General features: G+C 39.3%; 1 long non-coding RNA gene across 1 annotated transcript; it reads left to right on the forward strand.

Moving 5' to 3' along the window:
- The first annotated feature begins 19036 nt into the window (after positions 1–19036).
- On the forward strand, positions 19037–24325 carry LOC126043623 (uncharacterized). The gene is made up of 4 exons (XR_007507485.1): positions 19037–19120; positions 21511–21621; positions 23941–24038; positions 24192–24325. It is a non-coding gene; the product is annotated as an uncharacterized LOC126043623 (long non-coding RNA).
- Positions 24326–24550: the final 225 nt, after the last annotated feature.

The raw sequence follows: 24550 nt of genomic DNA on the forward strand, positions 1-24550 counted from the left end.
AGTAACTTCATGGAACTAACCCAAGTATCTCCAGAATATAAGGCTTTATGTTTTACATGCTTCTGTTAGAAAGAAGAGATACTGAAATAAAGGTTAAAATAGGAGCAATGAGGGTCTTTCTGATTGGCAAAAATACTTTGAGAATTCTTCAGAAGTGTTTGCTTAGATTTAGACCACAGTCCTTTTGTGACCTTATATGAACAAACTTCTGCATCTGACAACTTGAGGCCTTTCCTTTAGGCAGCTGCTGGACCATTTGTAAAATTAAGATTGTTCATAGTTCCTGTCAGACTTCAGCAAAATCTTCTGCAGATGCTCCCTCAAAATTTGGCAGAAAACAAGATAATGGGCATGAAAGGGGGTGGGAGAAGAACATGTAGAGAAAACAATTGCAGAAGCAGCAAATCTATATTCTGCTTTTTTTATTATTTTTATTTTTTTACATTGGCAGGATTTAACTGTTACTGTGCAAAGTAGGCAGTGCTGCTTTATGCATCCAGCCTGACAGAAAATTATCTTCAAGGAAAATCAGCAAGATCTTGTATCCCAGTTTAGTTACCTCTGTAGTCTAGCAATACTGGAAACTCTTGCCGAGAAAATTCTCACTACTTCAGTAGTTATATGTTCCCCTTTATTGTGCAGTGTATTTTTTAAGAGCCATCACAGTTTGCAACTGGTGTACTTGAAGTAGAGCTGAAAGTTATTTTAGGTGGCAGGTGGTTCTAGATATTCCACATGTTGGACAAAGCAGGTTATGACTTGGCCATAACAGCACCTACCCATATTTCTTCACCTTATTTTTGCATATATTTAAAGGAATCATCTCATGGATCCACTCTTGTTTCTCCCAGGTAATCAGAGCCGCTGCTGTAGCTCTGTACTTGGAGAAGGGTGCAGAGGAGACCGTGGTGCAAATTCAGCAAAACGTTCACCCCAAGCTTGGTGGTCCTGGGTAAATAGCGATTTAGGTTCTAACCCAGCCCTGGTTTTTAGCTTAACTACATCAGCACTGCTTCAGGCATCCTGAACTGGTTATTTTGCTTTGGGAAAAGAGCAGCTGATATAACCATTTTTATTTTGTGATGAAGCAGAAAATTCAGTAGAAACAAGCTGTTATAGTATGCTTTTTATGCCTTTTCCTTTGCCCCTCCTCCATAGTTTCCATTCTTGGGTTCTCTTCAGGTGAGTTCTCCCACTCATGAAAGCTGACAGGTTTGAAAGGATGCTCAAACAGTTGGTTCTGATGAGATGGTTACCTTTTCCAGCAGGCTTTGGCTTGAAATGCAGCAAACCTTAGCTATCTTCCACAGGGATCAAGGGCTCAATTCTGGGAAACATTAAAGCATCCAAACACTTGTGACTGCAGTGAGATTACTCATGGGCTTAATGTGCTTAGTACCTGGCTGATTCATGCTTTAATAGGAGGCTCTTTGTGCTGTAGAGGAAATTAACAAGAGGCTTGACTCTACCTTGTTACGCTTGTTAGGTGAAGTTCACTAGTAGAGCTCTTCTCCCCAAACAGCCTGTATTTAGGGGATGGTTTTATTTATAGAAGAAATTCAGTGATTATGGGGGAAAATTTTATGCACACTTTCTTTGTTTTATTTCTTTGTATTGTTTATTTGGAGATTTATCTTTTCTGATTATCACAAACATGTAGGTTGCTAGAAGTGCTTTATATGTCATGCTTCTTACTCTGCAAGAGCAAGCTGATGCTTTATTCTTTTTGCAGCAAATTGTTGCTGAGTATAGATGGTGCAGAGCATAGAGTTTCATGTGTTTTCTTTGTTTCTTTGCAGAAAAATGAAGTGACAGGTGCTTAGCCTCATTTTTCATGCTAGCTTTGCCATGCCATTTTCACCAATAATGAAGGCAGCTGCCAGAGCTTGAGGAAATCAGGCGAAAAATTCAGCTGGCAGGTAGACACAGTCACTTTAAGAAATGTAATCTTATGTTAGCAGATGGTAATTAAAAGGCAGAAGAAATAAAATTTTGTCTCAGTTTTCTGCACTGTTACATCAATTAAATCTGCAACAGAAATGCAAGCAGAAAATATAATTTATTTTCGCGTGGCTACACGGTATGATTGTATGCAAATCTAATGATTTGTTTCGCAAAGACAATTGCAATTTTTTAAACCTAAGTAGAATAACTGATCATTTCCAGAGAGTATGTGTATGCAGTAAATCTTCAGTCTTCAATATGCCTAATGCAATGAAAAGCATCTCCTTCTTGTTTTCTATTCATTGTTAAATCTCAAATTGGGTTCCGCTGTCTATGTGCTTCCAGCTTTCAGTAACACCAATTTTAATCCTAACAGTTCAGTAAATCTTCGTGCGGAGAGCTAATCTAGCTCAGGCCTCAGCAGGGGTGCATCCTGTTAAAAGAGGATATCCAGAAAGTGCAAGATTGAACCTGGTAAAGAGCTGTTATGATCTTGCAGGAAAATGATGTTTCAACTCTGAGAAGATTCCTAAGGATTCTCTGTTGTTCCTCCTACCTGCAGACGTCTAGCTTTGAGGACAGAGCCTTATCACTCCTCATGTGTTACCTCTTAGGGCTGCTAGGATCACGAACAACATGTGCAAATCAGCTGAAGTGTGAAATAATTACATAATTAAAGCTCATTATGGTAGCGGTGAAACTGAAATGCTGGTGTAGATATGTCACTGTTTCCGTAGCTAGCTTTGATTTGCAGGGGTTTTATGAGTCATGCATATTCACCCAATTTTATAAAAATTCACCTGATTTGGAAAGTTACAGTATAGTCAAACTTGAAAGATATTTTACTAAATGCAGTCAGTCATTTTTAAAAGACATGAGGTTGTTTAGTTTAAAATTTGATTGAATTACTAGATCTTTATTTTGTATTTCTGTAACTCCAAGCCAGGTTTGTCTGTGATGCTGAAACCACATGTCCTTTCTTACCTTTCTCGCACAAAGTCTGCATTAAAGACAATGAGACATAACTAAGATATGTTGCTTAAAAATGCAGTTCCCAGCTCTTCTGTCCCATTGACTGATTGCTGATGCCTCTAAGCATAATGGAAATTTTATCGCAGTAGCTCCCATTCTAGTGAGACTGGTATAGCAAGCAACGTTTTTTAAAATAGTTTTTTCTTAAGTGTTCAGTCGAGCAGAAATGCAAACACACTCCTTAAAGCTACAGTGATCAAAAGCATCACTTCAGATCAACTAGTTAACTCTAGTTGAGTCTGGTGACGTTCCTGCTCATGTAAATATATAAAAATAGAAGATCACATAAAGACGTAGGATTTTTTAAGTTCTTATGAGTAACGACAAATATTAGTTTTGAATCTGAGTTCACATTTATTTCATATTTGCCCATGGAGTATCTCCAAACTTTTGCATTTAAGAAAATATGTAGTATTTCAGTGAGGGATTTCACTTAAGCAACTCTACCTGAGAGAGAAAAAAACTGGCAGGGGGAGGCATCTAATTTGACAAAATTTAATTTCTCTAATTGAGAGGCAGCCATATCTCTCTTGGCAGACACAAATTTCCATGAGTGGGACCACCAGTCATAAGAAGTGGATGGGCACCAGACTCTTCATTAATGCAGCATAGCACAGAGAAACCTGCAGGAACAGGGTAGCATAGAAAGCAAATGCAGTGTCACAGCTTCTGATCCAGATTAGGCTGGTGGTGACTGGAGACACTTTTATCTCCTAGCATGGTCTCTGAGGTTGGGTTTTGCTCTGGTTTTTATTCCAGGTCACAAAATTTGCCTCATGGTCAGTGGTGATGAGCACTGATGTCCACAGGGGCAACCTGGAGGCAGCGGCAGAAGGGGAGCAGAGACTGCAGCTCCTGTTACCCCCCCGCCCCCCGCCCAGGGAACTAAACACACAGGGTCAGCAAGCAGTGAACTTCAGCTTCTCCGGGGCCCAGGTGTTGGCTTTTGTAGCCCCATCAGGTAACAAATCACTCCGTATATTGCTGAAGGAGTGGCAGCTGTGGGCAAGCAGAAAGCAGAGCAGTGGAGTTTGGCTGTACTAGAAAAGCCTCTGTTCGTGGCGTCTGGGCAGCAGTGGGCAGCTGAGCCTGTGGCTGGGGATGTCCTCTACAACTCTCAACATGTTTTCTTTGCTCTTGCCACCACCCTGACCCGCAGTGCCCTTGGCACTCCATTCCCTGAGCTCTTGTTCCCCCCAGACTACTACCGTTGCCAGGTGGCGTGGTACTCTGAAATGTGTTTGCATTCTCAGAGGACTGCAGATAGGTTTTCCCTAGAGACCCAGGCCAGGGCTGATTCTTGGACTTGGCTGAAAGGCTAGGGCAGTTAACCCATCTTCCCAAATATCAGCTTTTAACTTCCTAGTTTTTGTCATGTTTGCCTCCCCACATTATTGAGTCCTAAGCATTTCTGAGTATCAGAGATTGTAAAGGAACAAATAAATAAAAGAATTAGCAAGGTAAAAGTACAAGTGTGTGAGAAACTTTTCCTGCCTGCTCTTTGTTAAATGGGGGTGCTATTGATAACGTTGCTTAGTATTTATACTTTTTTCAGCAGCCTTATCATTGCACTTTGGCATTGCGTAAGCTACTCTACCACTCTTAAGCCTTTTTGCCTTCTCTAGAGACCGACATTTAACCTCTGAGGTGTTCAGCCACAGGTTTTAGATCTGGAAGCTGTGTTTGTACTTGGCTTTGCCACACACAGCAAGTCCGTAGCAGACTATGAATTCCTGGGGTAGCTGGGGATGTTCGTTATTGTCTGAGAAGCCAATGCTGCTGCTTTTGAAATTTTATCTGCGTCCTTTGAGACAGGATCTTTTTATATACCCAGAAGGATAAAAACCTTTCAGCTCAGGCCTTCCAAAAAATGAATGCTGTATTCCTCCTGCTGGGACTTTGTGTTGAAGGAGGAAACAGATGCTTCATTTGGTTTCTCCTCTCACACAGAAATCAATGAAGAAGGTAATATAAAGTCAAGATTTTGAAAATGTGCAAAGCAATCTCAATGCAATTACACTGGGCATTCTTTAAAATACTTAAATGCCATTAGGAAATTAGTGGCCCTAGTTTTAAAGTGCCCCATTTGGGGCATTTTGCAGGGCCCAATATTCTTAAAATGCTGAACAGCCTTTCTTGACAAGCTGGGGTTTCTGGCTGTGTCGTATCCTTCATAGAAATCACTGATAGTAATAAATAAATAAACATTGGCTTCAGCATTTATGCCCTATCCCTTATGAATCTCCAAAGCAGTTTCCTTCTCCATTTTCAGAATTAAGACAGAAATGTTGGGAGTGGTTTGGAAAATGGCAGGGGTGTTGGGGCTAGGAAAATAAAATCAGAGGGGTTAAGTAAGTTCTTAAAGAGGGAGGTGAAGTGGGAGAATAAGAAAATAGTTTGGATTCAATTTGACATTTTCTTTTATAATACTTGCCCTCAGTCAGCTCGTGCAGCGGTAGTAATTTCTCAGCACAATGTCAGGCACATAAAGAAATGTGACAGCCTTCCCTGCTAACCCAGGCTGCCTACTAGAAATTATCATTCATTATCATTATTATTATAACTAACCAACTCCAAGTCTGATCCCACTCCAGTGGCACGGAAATGGCAAAAATCCCAGTCACATCAACAGTATAGGCTCAGGCCTGAGGCTCTATTATTTAAAGAAATCCAGTGGTGATTAGTGGCTGTAGTTCTGTTATTGTACCTGGGATTTATGTTCTGGTTTTTAATGGAGTGTGTTAAATGAGGAGCTGTAAAATAGTAGCTACTATGAGAAAAATAGTCTAATGTGATTTTAGAGTTTTGATATGTTACCAGATGTAGCCACTCAATCAGTAAAACAGCTTTTCTTGGACAGCGTTCTGCTCCAGTGGATAAACTTCCATAATTACCCTGCCACCACAATTAAAAAATATCTAGACTCCTTCCTTCTAGTTTGTTCAAGCTGATGAGAAACTGATAAGATGGAGTTTCAGCGCCTGTGACATGTTGTTATCACTTGGCAATGTTCAAATGCAGAATATTTCAAAATCAAATCTGTAAGTCTGCACATTACTTTGAGGAAATGTGTCAACAAAATGCTGTCAGCTCCTTGCCTCTGACAAGCTGTACAGATTTCAGACTACTCTGAACCGTAGCTTGTCCGTCAAACCAGCAGATGTCCTTTTTGGCACTATTGGTAGTGCAGTTAGGTCGGTTGGTGGCTTTTTTAAAAGGCAGGAGAGAGATTCTGGTTGTAACTGAGGCCTAAGATCTGGTCTTAATGGAGTAGAGATGGGCAAGTGAAGCTTCTTTCTGATGTATCTGGCAACGAGAAGAAGGAAGCCCTGAAGACTTCCACGTTTTGCTCATTTGATTTCAGATAGGGATGGGGTGTCCTGAAAGACAAGAATGGCTAATTGGAAGCTGCTTCCCTCAGCCCTAGAAAAGGAAATAAACACTTAGAGCGCTTGTTCTGACTGCGAAGCATCACATGTCTTGATGATTCTTACTGCTGTCGTTGTAGTATGTAATTTTCTACTGTTTGAAGAGGGACAGCACTGAAATAGCACCCATTTTCCAGAGAAAATCCTCTGCTTGTGAGGTACTTCTGGTTGCTATTATCTCCACTTCTTGTGAATTGGCTTGGCTGGAGATGTTCAGCTGTTTCTAGTTTTCATTGAAAGGGACTACAATACACAGATTCAGCAGGTTTAATGTTTTACATGCCAGCTTAATAGATTGTTAGACTGAAGCATCTTGTCATGAGTTGAGAGATGGTAGACTGCCTTTCTCAGTTAACTCTGCAGATTTACGTGTGTCTTTTGTGCATTCTGGTGCTGTACTTACCTAGTGCCTTTTTGGGCCCATAAGCCGCTTTTATTCCGTAAGGCCACTGTGCCTATGCTTCTCAAATAACACAAAAGTAAAGGCTATTTGTAGCCTACCAACTAAAGGTTTGTAGAAAAGAAAGTTGATCTTTTCCATTATATGGATTCTTAAATTTTGCACAATTTAAGCTGGTTGAAAAGCCTTTGAACAGTTACACTTTCAAGTATACTTATTTAAAATGTATGTGCTTTGACTCTATCTCTTGCTTGTAAATTAAATCTGATTTCCTTACATTCTGTAATAGCTTGCAGTTTTCTTTTTCCTGGCATAAAAGCTCTTTCTGTCTGTCCTTCAGTTAGTCAAAGGTAGAAGTCTCTCCCTGAGAGAGATATTAGTTTTTCTCACTGGAATTTCATACTGCAGGATGACAGTCTTCTCTGGCACACAGTAAGCTCACCACCATCCACAGTATACATGAAATCATAATCAAAGACAGATGCCTTTGCCTGTTTTAAATAATCAGTGCTGCTTGCATAGACCAGGAAAAATCCTTGTTTAGACTGGGCTTGCTTTCTTTCTTGGACCTCTGTATTTCCCTTGGCCTTCCCTTTTTTCATCTTTTCTCTGTCTCTAATTCTAGGTATTTGCCTAAGGAAATAAAAAGGAATGGGGAAAGTAGATCTTGGCACTCTCTGAATTCTCAGTGGATTACCCTATGGAGTGAAATTAAATACACATGACATATAAAAGGGAATGGCCTTTTAATTTATAGCAAAAATCCCAGTTCACAATAAATCCGTTCTTTCCTGTTTGTTCATGTGCATGATGAGAACATGTCATATGCTTCTGTGAAGCTGATACAAAAGCTCTTTGTTCTATGTAGGAATAATTTTTTTGAATTGGTGAAAGCTTCTATGTAAATATCAAATAGCAATTGTGGATACACGTTTAAATTTGTGATCAAATTTACTTGCTTTTCAGCAAAACCCAGTACAGTACTGTCTATTTTAATAGCTTCTTGTAAAGGCATGGTCGTTCTAACTACAAGCTGTCCTCAAGTAGTGGTGAGATTTCTGAGATATCAGGACTCAGAAGAGAGCCTCTTTGGGGATAGTGTTTTCAGATCTCTTTGTGGAAAAATCCTGCACTAAAGGTAGATGCCATTATACATTTTTAGCCCTGGACAGTGCACAAAACACTTCTTTGCTGAGTTTTAGATAAGGTTTTCAGCTGCAGTCACCACCCTACCAGAATGCTGCTTATTTAAATTTTCTGTGCTGTTCCTGACTAAGCAGTGTGCATGAATGTTTTGCTGTAGTGTTTTGTATTCTAGGCTTCCAAATTCTTGTGCCGTTTTCTTTTTTTCAGGAACATATAGTGTGATGAGGCAGGGATTGCGAAAAGAGCATTGCACAACTAATAGGTTGCTGCTACACAACCAACATTAAGAGTTCTAATCCTTCAAAAATCTAAGCACTGCTGGGTTCAAGTTCTTGCTATGTCCTGTGTTTTTACAGGATTTTGGCAAAGGCCTGCCATTAAGAAACAAGACCATCATTTGGCTTTGCAAGGAGGGTCAAACGATGTGCTTGGGGTATCAATTTTATGCCATTAGATTATTCTGCTGCAGAAATATGCTTGCAAAACGTACTGTGATCTGATCCCAGTAGGACTGAATTGGGTAGCACAGCAAATCATAATCATTCTTATACCATTCATCAGCAAGGCCTTCTAATGTGGAAAGTAATTTTAAAAGTATCTGACTAAAAAGGGCTGTTGTGATGGAAGAGCGAGATTTTGTTTTTAAAATCCCAATGGTTTACCATAAAAAACACCACTGCCAATCGTTTGATAAAATTCTGGGCTGGTCCTCTCTCAGAGAACCAGCGTTTTCTCCCCAAAGGTCAGCTTTGCTCATGATAACGTTGGGGGCTGAGAAGCTTCCCCTCCCCCCCCCCCCCCCCCCTTTTTTTTTTCTTTCTTTTAAAGTATATGGGCCAATTCCAGCATTAACTGCTAAAAGTCTTATTTTACCATGGTAAAAAAGAAATTGCTATGGTTGCTTGCCCATTAGCATTTATAGTTTTCTCCTTTACAAAATGTTTTCCTCCTCTGCACAAGACTATAAATACATTATGGGGCAAAGGAAGTGTCCTGGGTTCAGCTGGGATAGAGTTAATTTTTACAGGAACCTGGGAGGTGGGGGCATAGCCGGGGCAGCTGACCTGAACTAGCCAAGGAGCTATTCCATACCATGTGACATCCTGCCCAGTATATAAATGGGGAGCGGGCCGGGGGGTGGTCTCTGTTTTTTTCGGTGGGGGAAGTGGCGGAGCGTCGGGTCCCGGGTGGTGAGCAGTTGCACTGTGCATCACTCTTTTTTGTATACCTTTTTTCATTAGTGCCGTTGTTGTTGTTGTAATCTCTTTTGTGTTTGTCCCAGTAAACTGCCTTTATCTCAACCCTCGAGGTTCCAGTTTCTTTTCCTTTTCTCTCCTCCGTCTCCTCCCCATCCCACCGGAGGGGGGCGGAGGAGTGAGCGAGCGGCTGCGTGGTCCTTTGTTACCGGCCGGGCTGAAACCACGACAGGAAGTTATGATCATTTTGCCTTTGACACATAGACGCTCAAGCTTGTTGACATTAGTCACGTTAATTAATCATTTTATAAACTACAGGTTTTCTCAGCAGAAGCATCATCTGATTCAAGCAATTAATCCACTCATCCGAAAAAAACACCCATTCCTGGCATTAAGGTGACTTATTGATACCTGTTGCCACAAAAACCATGCCAGATAGGTCAGGTGCAGTTAAACTGGCTCTTAGATTTCTGCACACGGCAGTCAGGCTTTGCCTGTCATAATTTTGCCTGGTTTTCCACTTCTCTGGGAATCACTTAAGAATATAATAGTACAAATCTAATGAACTGAAATGCCTTGGTTTCAGCTGCCTTGGTAATATTTTTGGGTTTCCTCCCCTTCTGCAGTGAGAAGGATCTGACTACATTCAGCCACTTACCTTTTCCTCTCATTGAATATACAGATAGTTAACCGTGCAGGGCACATGCAAGAAAAAGCACAAATCAGTCTATGTTTGCAGACTAGCTCTATCTGTCGTAGCATGTTCAACTTTGACACCGTTCTCTGATGATATGGTTCTAGGGAATGAACACCCTACGGAGCAAGCTACATGCTCAAACTATCACTGAAATTCCTGCTCTATCTGGAATGCCACGGAGTCTTTTTGAAGCCTTTGTGTTAGAAAGCGGCGTGTTTCCTGATAGCTGAAACTCTGTGTTTTGAAAAAAGTCATGGCAGAAACGTCACACTGAAAAATTGTCCAATAGATATTTACACCCATTTAATCATCCTTTGGAGAAGTGAGGCACGTATCACTGGTGATATGAATGCTGTGTGTTGACTTTCCAGCTCTACTGGATGTAGCTTAATCGCATGTCTACATTAATAAAACCAAAACATAAACTGTGCTCCATTCTCTGGAAGCTGTTTCCTTTTATCCCCCCCTCCTTCCCTTTTTCTTTCTTTCCATCCTGTTGTTTTATTTCTCTCTGCCTCTGGCAAAATGATCAATCAGAATGGAAGCCAGCTAAATCACTTTATTAGGAAATGCTGACTCATACTGTCTTTGGGTCACAGTTGCAAACAGAAGCATGAATTTCTCTAAAATTTTGCATAAAATCCCTTCACCTAAGCCAATGCAACCTCTTTAAATGTTTGTTCTTGTAGATTCAGTAAACCCAGCTGATAAATATTTTAGGACAAATCATGCAGTCACTAGATTAAGGTAAATTGCTAAAGGAAGTTTTACTGTAGTTTATGCTTTTGTGATCGACCAGCACAAGCTACATCACTGTAAGCCATCTGTAAACACAGTCTGCACCTCCAGCCACTTTTGGAGGCAAAATCAGGCAATATAACAGTATCCTTTGTGGTGTACTCTGTGCATAAATAAGATTATTGCTGCTAAAGCAGTCCATTAGACTGATTTTGTGAACACACAAAAGGTATGAGCACTTACTTTCCAGTTAGTAGTTGTATATTCGACCTAATGCGCTACGTTTGCAATCCTTTCAATTAATGTCACTTGAAACTAAGTCTAATTCCTCCTTCCCCTCACCCAGTGCAGGATAATTGTAAACCAAAACCCATGCAACTGTGATTTCATCTTAATGCATGTTACATGACTGAGAAGTCTGGCTTAATGTTGCTAATCGGTAGCCAGCTTGTCTGCATAGAAACAGTAAGTGAAGAAAAATAATTCGCTGTTTGTGCACGGGAGTGCAACACTGAGGATTTCAGTAGGGATACTGTAAATAAAAAGCTCATTACAAAAATAACCATTTAGGAGCTATCTAAGGTCATTTCATCCTCAAGCATGAGTTAAGTTAGCATCTCATAATTCATCAAAGCTGGGATGCCTAGGACTGTGTAAGCCTCGTTTGGTTTCTATGATGTGCATGAGGCCACATCACAAAGTCAATTCGAAGGAATTGGGTTTTGGGGCAAGCAAGAGTCAATAGATCAGAGCAAGGGCTGGGTGGTTGCCAATGCAGAGACCTTCAGCTCTATTTTCTGAGAGGTGTTTGTGTCTATACGTATGAATGTGTGTATCTGTACCTCAGAGGCAGGTGTGGCTAAATGGGAGTGGCCAAGAACAGGGACAGACACAATACTAGATTGGCGAGGAACAAAGATGGAAGGCAACATGGGACACATCAGAAGTAAAAAGACTCAGAGCTGTATCTGGACCGGCCTCCTTTTGTAGTTTACTGGGGAATTAGCTCTCTCCAGCACGTTTCGTTTTGCATCATCTCTGTCTTACTTTCCGGAAGTCTGCCTCCGTCACCCACTGCAGGTCTTAAAATGGCCTCTCTTAGCTGTTCCTCATCTTGGCAGTTTTCAGTGGGGCTGCCAGAAAAACTAAAACCCTCTTCCTTAGTCGTCAAAAGCATAATCGGGGAGCTAAGAGGCCATGATTAGTCTTGCTAATAAATGTGTACAAGAGAACTCCTTTGGGGATTTCTGTTTCTCTATTTGCTTTAAAGGATCATGATTTTCTACCCTCCCCCAATGAGACAGTTGGAGTTTGCCTCGTCTTCCAGCGTGTTGTGGAGGGCAAGAGAAATTACCCAATCAGTCGGCCCTTTGGCTTTCTGAAGACCTTTTTTTGCTATTTTGGCAGTTGCAATTTTTTGCTTTCCAAGGGCACTACTTAGACACCCGCCATCCCCCGAGGAACTGTGGTCAGTACTATCTGCTTCCTCCAAGGAGTAACAGCAGGGATGGTAGCTCTGTCAAATTAATGTGAGTTAAGGTCACCATCCCTTGGGCTAGCTGGCTGGCTTGCCTTAGAGAAAGGGGCACGGTTCTTTAGGTAAACAAAAATCCGTGTGTGATAGTGAGCTGACATTCGCACATATTCAGAGCCCTTATTTCAAGTTGCTTTAGGCTGTGTGAGAACCTGTCGCAACATATCTTTGTCCGATCTCAGCTAGTACGCTGGAAAATGAGCAGACACTTGAGCAGGTCTGGAATTTCCAGCTGGGGAGGGGGAAGCTGCACACCAGCCCATCACGTAGCACGTTAGCCTCTGTCAAAACCAGGCGAATGGATTCGGGCTGATCAATGACTTCGTGCTGGCTGCAGTCACTGATTACTCTGAGACCATTCATAAATTATAGTTTAAACAGTAACCTTTTTCAAGAGCTTGAAACAATTGTGTGCACAGATTAAAATAATGCACTGCCATGGTAGTTTTATATTGCATGTTTTGAGTATACGATACTTAGCCTTTGCTGGTGGAAACCTCCATCTGTTCAAACATTATAACTGATACCATTCCGAAAGAAATTTGATGAGTGGCAGAAGAGAAATAAGTTATTTAATTAATGGTTTGGTTGCACATATGGACGTGTAATCCCTGGCCAGATGCATTCAGACATTATTATTTTATATAAGCAGCATGGCAGGTCTTCAGATATCCAGTTACAGGCCTCCACAATAAAGTTAATATTGCCAAGACCCCATTTTGAAGGGGTCTTTTTGGGGGGGGAAGGAGGAGGCAGGTTTTTTTATCTATACAGCATCCCTCTCCTCCTCTTGTTTCTCCTTTTTTGCCTTTTCGGTTCAGTAACAATCACTTCACCAGAGGCCCTTTGGATTGCTTTGATAAAAGCATTCAAAAAGATCAAAGAGAAAGTAAAACTCAGCTGGTGGCCTTTCTCTTTAAAGCAGTGGCTTTTAGGCCGTGCCTATGCTACAGATGTTTGCTGGCAGGGCTACGTCAAGCCCGTTTTGATAAGGAGTTTGATCCCTGTCAGGCAGATTTGTGTAAGGAGAAGCCCTCAGAGCAGATGCAATTTTTCTGGCTATGCTATATGTACTTGCTTGGCAGGAACGAGCAAGAAACGGGCATAAGTACGCTCGGTGGTGCAAGTGCAGTTTTATCAGTCTGGAAGGCATTTGCACGTAGGAGACCTTGACCCTCCGACCGCAGTGGCACTGACCTGCCTGCAGTGCCTTGCTAGCACGGCCTCAGCCCACGCTTGGAGGTTTTCACCGATGTAGCTGAGCTGCACAGAAGCAAAGCAACTGAGCCTAAAAGTGATACAGCTCTATTGGCAAAGACCCTGAAAGAAATGTGGTAAAATAACTCTCTGGTGTTGAACTGTCTTCTGTTTTAGCAACTGGTTTACCCTACGCTGGCACAGAAACTCTTGCTGAGGCAGGGTTTTTTTTCGGCTGGAATGGGTTTATCCTCTGTAGTTTAATCCTATCTCACTTGCTGGAAAACCTTTATATAAAAGCAAGACATTAGTTTCTCCCCCATAGTTGGGTTTTTAGGAAGTAGAAATCCTGCTGTGAAGATCAAGAGAGAGGAGATGGACCTCTAAAATGTGACTGGCCTCGGAAGCCTTTCCATTTTTGGTGGAAATGCAGCACTGCAGTGTTTGCCAGAACGGATCCTAATTCCACTGTTCTAAGCAATATTTCCTCTTGGTAATGATTTGAGTATGTCAGTAATTTAAGCACTTAAGAAAAGGAGAAGTCCTTTCATTTCCAGGACGTTCTGTTTGTAGTGCCAAGGAGATGCATTTTGGGGAAAGCAGCCTCCAGCTTAAACCCTAAAACGCTGAAATGGAATTATGGGCTGCTGAGACTCTATTTGACTGTGGCACTGGTCGGGATGCACATCTATGGCTAGAACCGATACTCAGAACCTCACCTTCTGGAACAGAAAAAGAAATGGCTCTAATTTTTGCAGTGACAGCTCTCTCAGCTTGCTTATTTTAAATGAAATTTTGCATGTGGCATTGTTCTCTCCTGCCACAATCTAGACTAAATTAGTTTTCCTTCAGATTCATTTCTTACTGTGTTTGGGTTTTTTTGTATAGGCACTAAAGGTGGTCCAGAATGTTGATGACATGCTAACTCTAATGCATATTACTGAACTCAACTATTATGAAATCAGGTAAGTGCTCTTTAAGCACAGGGTTGGTTTGTTTGGGATTTTTAATAAGAGAACTTACCTTTACTGAAAAACAAGCATTTACAAATGCTGTTGCCTAATGCCTGCATCCATTTGAATTAATCTGGAATTTACTCCTTTCCTGGACTTTTTTTGCTTTTATTTTATGTAAGGTTTTAAGGTTTACAATGTTACTAGGTTTACTGGGCTTCCAGTAAAGGATTTATTTTTTTTTAAATAATGATTTGAAGGTGTGCGGGGTTTTTCCTCATGTTATAGTTTTAGTCATTTTTAAAAAGTATGATCTTCAAGCCTGCTTTTGCAACAACCTACTCACTTGGGAGACTGATCCAAAGCTCTCTGAAACAAATGGAAAACCTCCAGCAGGTTTCATGAGCTTTGGCTAAGGCCTTTTTTGAGAGCATGAGAATGAAGCCTTTTTTGGTTTTCACTGTTGCATTCTTAAATCTGAATAAGTAGAAAATTGGATTTATTAGTCATAGAAGTGGATCTGCAATAACAAAGGACCTGTAGTTCTCTACTGTAAAGGATACAGTCTGGCAAGATGTACAGCAGGTAAGTCTTACGATGTGAAAAATGTAGACAACCGGAATTAACTGCAACCAAATGTACCCTGGAACCAACGCTGTAATTTATAATACAGTCAAGAATGCATTGCAGACTCCTCAGTCGATAAGCTAATGAGAAAAAGGTCTGCAGTTAATTACAAATCAACTGGGTCAATATCCTGTAAATGAAAGATATGAAATTGCTAACATTTGGATGAAACTTCTTTGCCAAGTATATTTATAAACCTCATATAAAATATGATCTTTATAAAAAGAATAAAAGCTCCTTTCACTGTTCAAAGGCAGCACCGTGAATGCTTGGTTTCCTTTTGCTCTGAAAATTCAGCTGAACTACCTTTATTCAACAAGTTTTCTTCTGTGTATAAAAGAACTGAAGTAATCTTTTACCTTTAATTTGAGACCTTACAATGAAGCATAAGAGCTATAAATAGGAATCCCAGCATGATGCTACCCATGACTTAATGGTCAAAATATCTAAAATGATGAAAGTCTGTGGCCAAATGCTTCTCCTAGTAGATGGCAGGACCTGCAGTGTTCTAATCGGTGATCTTGGCAATCTAACATCTTGTCACATTTATAGGAATAGTCCCAAAAAGGGCAGCCAGGGAGTGAAGACATGGGCTAATGCTGGCACTTGAAAGCAGCTCATCGTTTGTGTGGGTCTCCAACTTCAAACAGCTCAATGCCTTAATAACTTGCAAAATTGGGAGTGCTACTTACCCGGGATCCTTTTCATCTGGTAGTGATGATTTTTTTTCATATATATTTTATAACACTTCTGCTTTTTATTAAAAAGGCAGAGGACAGTCCTTCTAAGAAGGAAATAACAGTATTAAACATGTGAATCTCTACTTTTTTTTGTAAGATAAGTTTATTACCTTGCTGCATACTTTTTACTGTCCTTTTTGTGTGAGCAATGGAAATTGGACAATTGTACTGTAATTATAGGCAATATTAATGAGACTTTAACTGAAAAGTAGCTATTCTTGAACTGTAACACATTCGTTGATATTGGAGAATTTTTTCAAGCAGGTGGACAAAATGCCCTAAAAGACATTGACAATAAAGGAAAAAATTAGGGCTTTATTGCTTAGTTTCCCCCCTCTATCTTCACTGGCTGCTGGATTTAATTTTTATCATCATAGGATTTCACAGAGATGTTACTATGTTTCCCAGGTTGTCTGAGGTTCCTAGGGTAGCTTGTTCACATTAAAAATATGCCAGTCCTGTGTGTTGTTGCAGAGGAGAGCAATTTTTTTCAATATACAAACAAGGAAATCAAACTCTGCCCACACAATGTTGCTGGTTTCACCACGGAAGTCCAAACCACAGTAGCCATGGGAGTTGCTGAGACATGATGTGTGAACCAAGGTCCCTTTGTTTTCTTCATTTTTCAGGGTAGACTGAGGCTGCATTTTTCAAGTTAGTGAAAGAAAACACGAAAATGGGGAGAGAGAGAATCTGGAAGAGCGTGTGGAAGTCAGCACTGACCCACTGAAAGAAGGTCTTTTCTCCACAAGGGGCAAATGTCTGGATCAACCCTTAGCAGCAAGTACAGGAATAAGGGTGTTTACTAACTTTTTTAGACTTTCCAAATTCTGAAGTACATCGATGCTCCATTTTGTTTTGCCACCGCTTTATTAGTTGTTTGGGGTTTTTTAAACAAGCCCCTGTAGCCCCTCTTTATTTAATGATAAAATACTAATAAATCAGAGTCTTTTAATTTATGTTAAAATGCTAGTATTCATCACATAGACTACTGACTGCTGGTTTAAAACACCAGAATGTTTGATTCAAAAATATACTAAGCCTTGATTCTTTTCTGATATATTAGGAAGAATGCGTAGTAAAAAAATATAGCTAAGGTATGTAGTATTGCATGATTTTAGAGAAAACTGTGCCTGACAGCTTGCGTCATAAGAAATGGCAGGGGTGATATGTGACTGCTATCATCGTAGCGTCAATTGCATCTCTAGTTTAGTGCTTTTTCTGTCTGACTCCAGTGCAGCTATCGTCACACCTGAAGTCAAGAATTTTGTGGTAATGTTTAAGGAACATTGAGTTGTTGCTTTTCCACCTCATGAATCTTGATGTTTAGAGTATCTTTCTTTTTCCCCCTCCTTTTTCCAGATTGTAATGGTTAAGACACAGTGACCCCGTCTACCCAAGCCTTCAAACCCATAGGAGTAGTCCCATGAGGCCAGTAGTGAAGGAAGCTTTCTTGGAGTCTTGGCTGCTGTGGGGGTTTCATGAGACTTCCATGAAACCTCTTCAATCTGGGCTGTGGTTTTCTTTTCAAGTAGCACATTGCTGAGCCAGGCTAGCTCCGTCGAGGCTAGAAGTATTAAATCACCACCAACATTGCAAGTTTTTAGGTGAGAGAGGCGTGGTCTGTCTCCACATGAATGATGTCCTTGGCTCACGAAACACTTTTGTTACTTGGGACAAGGGTGGGATCTGCTTCCAGTCCTCTTTGTTCTTTCTTATGTGACATTTTTTCTTGGCCTTTTCCAACAAAACCTTTCGGTTTTATAATGTATAAGAAAATGTAGATATGTTAGTGTATTGTAATTTGTCCATTAGTCTAAAGGTAGGAAGTAAGAAAACCATAATGACTGTTCATGATTCCATCAAAGGAAACCCTTTTTGGAGTGCAAAGTGTGTCATGATGGTTGTGTTATCACAGCAACTAGAATTTCCTATATCATTTAACTCTTTCAGTATATTTTATATATGGCCGAGAAGTTGTCCTACCACTTATTTTTCACCTCCAGACTTTTAGTACTTCTGTTTTGGTCATTTCATCTTTTTGGAGACTCAGTTCTGATCTGAGTTGCTCTTTCTCACTTGCAGTGACAGTGAGAAATATTAGTCAGCCTCAACTGGAAGAGGAATTTATTATATAAATGTCCAAGCATAGGCTGTTTTTAAAAAGATAAAAATACAGAAAATTAAAAGAAACATTCCCAAATGAACAACGAATAATGAATGTATGATTCTATTTAAATAAAAGATAATATTAACACAACACTGACCAATATATTATTGTGTTAGTCAAAAAGTTAGTGGCGTTGGTGGTGGCAGTACAGACACCTGCAAATTACCAGCGAAAGTGCCCACGTTTCACATTTACAGAATTAGCACTGCAAAGCTAGGACTGCTCCTATTTCAAACACATTCCACCTGCTCAGGAAGTTGCAGATAGATTAGAAATGTCCATGAAATCTGTCCAGCAATAAATTCTGTTACAGTAACATTAGCTGATTTCCATTCAACCTGGAGAAGCACAATAATTTTTTTTGTCTGCATTTTCCTCATTAGATATTCAAATGAAATTTAAACACATGAAATCTGCATTACTATGAATATATCTTTTCATTAAGCTACAGAAATTAATTGGTATTGAAACTAGATTTCATACAGAGTTCATGAAGTTAAGCCTTTTGAAAAATCAAAACCACAAACCAAACACAACAAAAAACCCAATCAAACAAAACCTGCTAGCAGTTTTACATAAAGATATCTGCATTTTTAGTCAACTAAGGAATGCTGCATCCACAAGTCCATTGTAGGCCACACTTCATTTCTTTTGATTTTCTCTTCAGTTAATCATTGGGTTTCCTAAGTACAAATGCATTATGACAATAATCAGGTTTTAATTTAAATGCATTCCTTAGTGTATCAAGTCAAGCATTCTTCCTTCCTTCCTTCCTTCTGATGTGGCTTTTGGGGGGAAAGTGAGGGTAACACCACAGAATTTTTTTCTGTCTTTGTCATTGTTTATTCAATTATTCTATTAGGGACAGACTGTGAAACTTTTACAGTCATTAGCATGATAAGTCTATTGGTATTGATTAGTCTCATGGTGTAAGTGAGAGAAGAAAAGGGTCTCAGTATTACCTTTATATGGAATTTTTAAGTGATGCAGCACAGATGAGTTGAGAGAGCTGGGAAAGGGAGACATCTTGAAATATATGAAGCTAAAGGTAATTTCTTGTCTTATGTGATGTATTACTATCTCTAGAGTTAGAAGTGGTCAGTTTTTAAAAAAGAAAAAAAAAAAGAAAGAAAATACTTATCCCAGCATTACAGGCTTCTTGTACTTTTTTGTTTTGAAGATTAAAATTCTAAGACATAACTATAGTATGGCCATTTAATAGCTGAACAGATGACAAAACAGAAAAACAGACAAAGCACAGTCTCCTTGGTAGGGTTATCTCACCATATAGGCATGTTCTTCCATCTAAATTTCAAAGGTAATGTAACATTTTCTTCTTGAAAAAGAAGGGAGGTGGGAGGGAAGTCTATAGTATATATGGCCCCTCTTCTGTTGCATATTCATAATTTCCAACAAGGGAGGTAACTTTTGTGTTGGCAGTTGACATTAAGCAAGAAGTAGTGCTCTGGACAGTAATGAGCCTCTCTCTAAGAAACATCTGCTGCATGGGGAAGGCATGCAATGGAGAGTATATCATATGTGTGTTGCTTATATCCGGTGGGCTTAGTTAAAATAAATAGCAAGATAAGATTTCTTGCTTCGATTTCCAAGTGTGCTGTTACTTTGTTCCATCACCTTGGTCAATTCAGTTCAGTTTACCTAGTTGTAAAATGTGTTCCATAATATTTACTTGATTTACTGTGATTAAATCTTCCGTTATTAGTTTAGGTCCCCTTTGTTCTAGTTATTGTATACATTTATAAGAAATCAAAGTCTCTGCTTCAGGGAAGGTATTACCTTCATAAATAATGTAGGTAGAGGTAGCAAGAAATTCTAGGGTGAGTTAGGGAGAAGTTGGGCAGCTGGGAACACAGCTAAATAACACGGCCACTTTTGCAATGAAAGTTGGGAGATGTTGGGTATTGAACCAACATCTGGTAATTAATGAATAAGTATGTTATCTGCTCTTTCTTCTAGAGGCGCTAACTTATATTTTTTGACAATTTGTTAAAGGATTTTCTGAAATCCTTGAAAGCTTCCAAAAATAATTATATAAACCATGTATGTGTTTTATGCGAACTGTACAAAGTAAGCCACATAAAAACAATATCCGGGAGGATTGGGCTTTTTTAAACATGTATTTTACCAAATTGACAAATGGAGAACTTTGTATTTTTTTAAATTAACACAACAGCCAATTTGTCATGAATTTTAATACAAACTAACTTCTGCACTTTCCTCCTTGCATGTCCTCACATAATTTCTGGAATTGGTGTTAGCAGCTATGTAGATTTATTTAAATGCTGTATCTGGAGTCAAATACTCCTTCTGATTTAGCTTTTAAGTGAAAAATACACATGTTCATGACTCATGCTCAAGTCAGCCTATAAAACAAAGCTCAGTTTTGCTGCTCAGTTCTTACGAGACAGCAGTGTAACAGCATTATGCATGGGCTGCTTGAAACAAACTACAAAAAGGTATTCTGTATAGAGCACTTTCCTGGACTTTTAAAAACTATTTTAGTATCCTGACACAGTGTTTCTTTGCTATAAACTGCTGCCAAGAGTAAATACAAATCAAGTGTGTCCCCAGCCTGTTTTGTGAAATTATGGCACAACATTTTGAAATTATGCCAGCTTAAGATACAAGCAAAAGTGCTGCTGGCTCTGGCTTGCTACTGTAAATGTAAAACATTAAAATGATGATTAATGAGAAATGGATGGAATTCAATCCTGCCCAGGAAATTCAAAGACCTAACGGGCAAAGGAGGCAGAAATATGTATCATGGCTCTGGGGCCTGATTTGTTGTCTTGAAACTTGATTCCTCACTGCCTGAATTCTGCTAGAACTTGGGGAAGATCAATAGCATTTGATTATGTGCCCTAGGAAGGAAGGGACTGCTCTAGGTGGTGCTAACGAGTGGTAATTTGGTTTTGGTGCTGGTTTTCCTCCCCTCTCTTTTCCTATATGCCAAATTCACTTTGACGCTGGTCTGTGACCTTTTTATCTAACTTGCTTCTGGGGTTTGTTAGTTATTTTTCTTCATTATCCTCATCATGTAACCTGAGTGCTTGCCACTGCTTACACATCCTTCTCCAAAGGTAGGGACCATCATCCAAATTCTGGAGAAAATGCTTGGCCAGCATTAAGAGCTAAACATCAGCTAGTGGGTTAAAAGTAGGTAGACTGAAGAGTTGGTCAACACCAGCTTTTTTTCCAGTTTTTGAACATGGTTAGAGAGCCCTCATGTCACAGGGAGACATAAGAGAAAAGGAACAGAAGCCTGTTGAGAGTTTCGCTTCACCATCTGAAAAACCTTGCTTACTCTTATTCTTTCCTTGTGTTGATTTCATTTTTCTTCCAAATGTTTCTTTTGCTGCCTCTCACGTTCCTCAGCTGTAAAATAGCAATAGCATGTCTGCCTAGCTGCTGCTCAGGTGAGTGATTCGTATTTTCAAATTCCATTCAACACAAAGTATGAGGTGTTATTACTTATCTGTTATTACTTATCTATTATTATCCTAGCAAGATTCCACTCTAGGCATTCATTTTAATTGCTCTATATATTTCTTCAGAAATCATCTCTCCCCTGTCGTTTGGAAATGCAGATGGATCTGAATGACATACAAGCAAAATCTGACTTGGGATATACTGATATGGATAGAAGATACATTGATATGCTTCTTTAATGCTATATTTATATGACAGGTGAAGTCAAGAGAAGAGAACAGTTATGTCACTTATGCAGAAGACCCTTCAAAAAAAAGTCTTCACTGGCACTGCTAGAAATACCCACAACTTCATTCTGATCACATATAGGTAACTTCATACTTCGGTAGCTGGTACTTTTTGTTTTGTGACTACATTATGGTTGTGCAACAAAATTGAAAAGAAACGAGTAACATATTTGGGGTGAATTTCATGTCATTTAAGTTGAAGCATATCATTTCCTTAAAAAAGTTAACATGGCAAGAGATTTAAAATGTGTGTTAATAGATACAAATTACTGTAATCACATCGAGATATAAATGACTGTAATCATGTCCGCTTAAATCTTTCAGTGATTATAATGCCATCATTTCAGTGTCATGTTTCTAACAAGATATTAATTTCTTGTCGCGAGTAGCTTTTGAATTGGTATAGCTGTGTATCTTAAAGCCCATTGCTCTTGGGGGACACAAATATCATTTTCAGTGGCAAAAAGAGATTTGTAAAGGAAAGAGAATTTACTGTAGGTGGATGTGCAAACCAGGTAACTGTGAGTCTGTATACACCTAAATACTGGAATGCCATGCCATCGCTATCCCTTTTTTGAAAACAGTTGTGATTGCACAGGGAAACTAGAATCCAAGGAGGCATCCAATGCTAACCATTGACTTCTCCCAGCTTAAATGAAAAGGGGTCGGGGAAGTGAAGATTTTTTCAGAAGAGGACATCTGATGTGTATAATACATAGAGAGCCCTAAGGCAGTGTGTTTAAAGGGTTTTAAATCACCATTTTCTCCGCTGCTGTATGAGTCCTGGAATTTACCGGGGACTGCACACACACAACACGGAGGTCCTCCGTAGAGAAACATATGCCCACACTATCGTGGATATTGAGTGACTTGAGAAAATTATTATGACAGTGAAAGGGGCTGCTATTTTCCAAAAGTTTAAGGGCAAACTGCTGTACTATTTAGCTCCTGCTTTCATCAAAATTAATGTGGACATTTGTAAGCCAAAACAAGGGAGAGGAGTCTGTTTTGTAATATTTTTCTGAGTGTTACTTTTCCCGGTGTGGGTAATGCAGAAGGAACTGTTTTGCCCTGGAAGCTTCTGCACTGTAGTCAAAGGAGGGTGTTCACAAGCTACAGATCTTTACCGTGTCAGGGATTTTTTCCCCTCTCTCTTTTGAGATGATTTTTTAAAAGAATAATTGTTTAAAAAAAAAAAAAGGTGCTTCATAAGTCTAAACTGATTTCCAAACTTCTGATTTGCTTTTAGTTAACTCCTTGCTTGATAGCATCTTTGACCATCTATAATTTAAATAATTGTACTTCTGAGAAATGTATTGTCCAGTGAAATATTTTCCTTATTTCCTCTTAATGACCGGCCCTGTTCATTGAGAAGAAATATGTAAATAATGTTATTACCAGGGAGGAGAGTTAATCGCCTTTAATGGCTTAAATTCTGTGAACAATCATGCCCATGAGGAAGTCCTTACACAAACAGTCCTGGTAAACTCAACAGGACTCTTCATGCGGTAAAATTACTCACACAAGTAAGTGAGAGCAAAATGTCAGTGGTGCTCTCCCACATTCCTCCTGTTCCTCCGTGAAAGAAAGCCAGCACATCATCAGAAGGCATTTTTAGTCTAACATGTCCCAAATAAGGATTTAATCTAGACTAAACAACTGTTTTGAATATTTGCTGTAACTATTAATTATTGAAAATGTTTTGAATTTTTCTATTAATTTCCTAGCTTTAGTTCTTGATTTAAAACATCTGTAGTGTTCCTACTTAGTGTGTTCACTTAGTATTTGATATTTATAATTTCTGTTTATTACAATTTAACAAGCTCTACAGTTAGCTGCATTTTACTTCAAGTTAATTTATTAGTCTAAAAGGGTTCTGGAATGAGTGATTTAGCAAAGAAGCAAAAATACCTGAAACTCTCTGTCCTGCTAACAAGGTACTGCATATTTGTTTAATTGTAAATGCATATTCAAAGCATATACAATAAGCTGTAGTATACTTATCAAAGAGATACTGTCTGCAAAAAGCTGTCATTTTTGTCTGATGTGAGGTTATTTCAAAAGTCGCAATTTCCCCTTGCAGGTACTGAAGTTATACACTTATTTATTACAATTAGTGCATTCTTGGTACAGCTGTTTCATGGACACGTTTTAATTAATTGATAAACCAACTATTTTTCTGAACTGGTTAGTAAAACTGATCACAACACACCTGTGAGTTTTTGGAGGCAAGTATGCAAAATTTCCCATAGTGTTTTTGGGGGGGTTGGTTTCGGGGTTTTTTTGGGTTACCATGATCCTAATGGTAAAATAAAAACTAACTGCATTTAATTTAGGCTGATTGTAAGTCAACACTAATCTACGGCTGCTGAGAAAGTTGACTGATTCACCCTATAATTAGGTCTCTGCATCATCTTCCTCATACATAAATGGGCAGATGGATTCCTGATTGTTTTCCTGTGGTCACCAATGCATCTGAGGGACCCATCTGAGTGACAGGTACTTACATTCATTTGGAATTTTTAATCATGGCTTAGCACTTGCCGGCTTCAGAGTATACACTGTTGGGAAATTAGTGTCACATCATGTGATACAGTGGTTGTAAGTCTGCAAAGAAAACAGATTGTTTGATTATTTTTTTTTCTTCCATAGCTAAAGTTAACTGTCTGGACAGCTGTGAGTCAAGCCTTCAAGACACGCTGCTTTATCTGATTGGTCTCAGTCTTGATCTGGCACATGAAAGAAAATGTGAGGAAGTTTCAAGCAGAGATAATTTTGCAAGTCCAAAGATGAGGATAAGGTCAAGTTCGCTTGCATTTTCACAGTGTCTCATTACAAACATAAAACAAAGTGCCATGCAGACAATATGAGGTTTACTGTAGCAATGTAGTATGGTTTTCACCTTCAGGAGATTTACATTGCTGGAGTAGTTTTCATGTTCTGTTTATCAGTATCAAACGAAAATACCACAGTAAAGAAAGAGCAGTTATATTTTTTTAAAGGTGACTCTT

Source organism: Accipiter gentilis, chromosome 10 (genome assembly GCF_929443795.1).
Source record: "Accipiter gentilis chromosome 10, bAccGen1.1, whole genome shotgun sequence".
NCBI lineage: Eukaryota > Metazoa > Chordata > Aves > Accipitriformes > Accipitridae > Astur > Astur gentilis.